Genomic DNA, 958 nt, shown 5'->3' with positions numbered 1-958 from the left:
TTAAGGAAAAATGTTCAAAAGTTAAAAAAATGAAAAATATAAAAATAAATGACCATTAAATTGCTGACCTGCAGAAGTTAGACGGAAACCAGAAGTTCCCCTGAAATGGAAGAAATTAGCAGCTATGTATAACTGCTTGTACAGAAAATAGCGAATATTATTATTAAATAATGTTGGGTTCATTCCCAGTATATTTTGAGATAATTATTGTGGTACTTGGGGGTAATTTCAAAGAAATTTCAAATATGTTACTCGGTAATAATAACCACCTACTTACCATGACATTTGCAGACCTGTATAATAAGAGTTAAGACTGAGAAGGAAACAAGCAAACATGGATATGACAATATAAGATATTCAAATCAGCTTTGTACATTTTTGGAAGAAGTAGTAGGCCTAGAAGTAATTGCATGTAAGTGGATTTGACCTGTTCCATGCAAATCAAACGACGAGGGTTGTCTTTCTGGGTTTCTGCTCCTTGCAACATATCTTACCACACGCCACCATGATGTAGGTCTGTGAGAAACTGTTGATCCCAGCCTGTTCCGACTGTTTGCCATGGATGGAACTGTCCCAGGACAAAAGTTATACAGCTTGTAATAACATGTCAAAGTTCAGATCTAAGCTGGGACCAAAAGTAGGTTGCAAACAGAGTCCCACACTGAAATGAAACTTGGAAAGACAAAAGAGCAACCTGAGAAAGGGGCAGGGACTCGCATATGGGCGAGGTGACTTTAAAAAACAGGTATCAACTCTCTTTGCTGTGTCATGATTACCTTGCACCGGAGGAGTGCAGGACCTCATCACAGTGAGTCACAGCTGGTTTTGGAGAGGAAACTGCACACTGGAGATACATAAAAGGCCTTGGCAAACAGAGAGAGGGAGGGGCCACAGAAAGCCAAACACATGATGGGAAAGCAACAGGAATAACAGAGAAAGAGGAACACGAGAAAAAAAA

Source organism: Sparus aurata, chromosome 18 (genome assembly GCF_900880675.1).
Source record: "Sparus aurata chromosome 18, fSpaAur1.1, whole genome shotgun sequence".
Classification (NCBI taxonomy): Eukaryota; Metazoa; Chordata; class Actinopteri; order Spariformes; family Sparidae; genus Sparus; species Sparus aurata.
The sequence above is the reverse complement of the archived record's forward strand: the minus strand, read 5'-3'. Positions refer to the sequence as shown.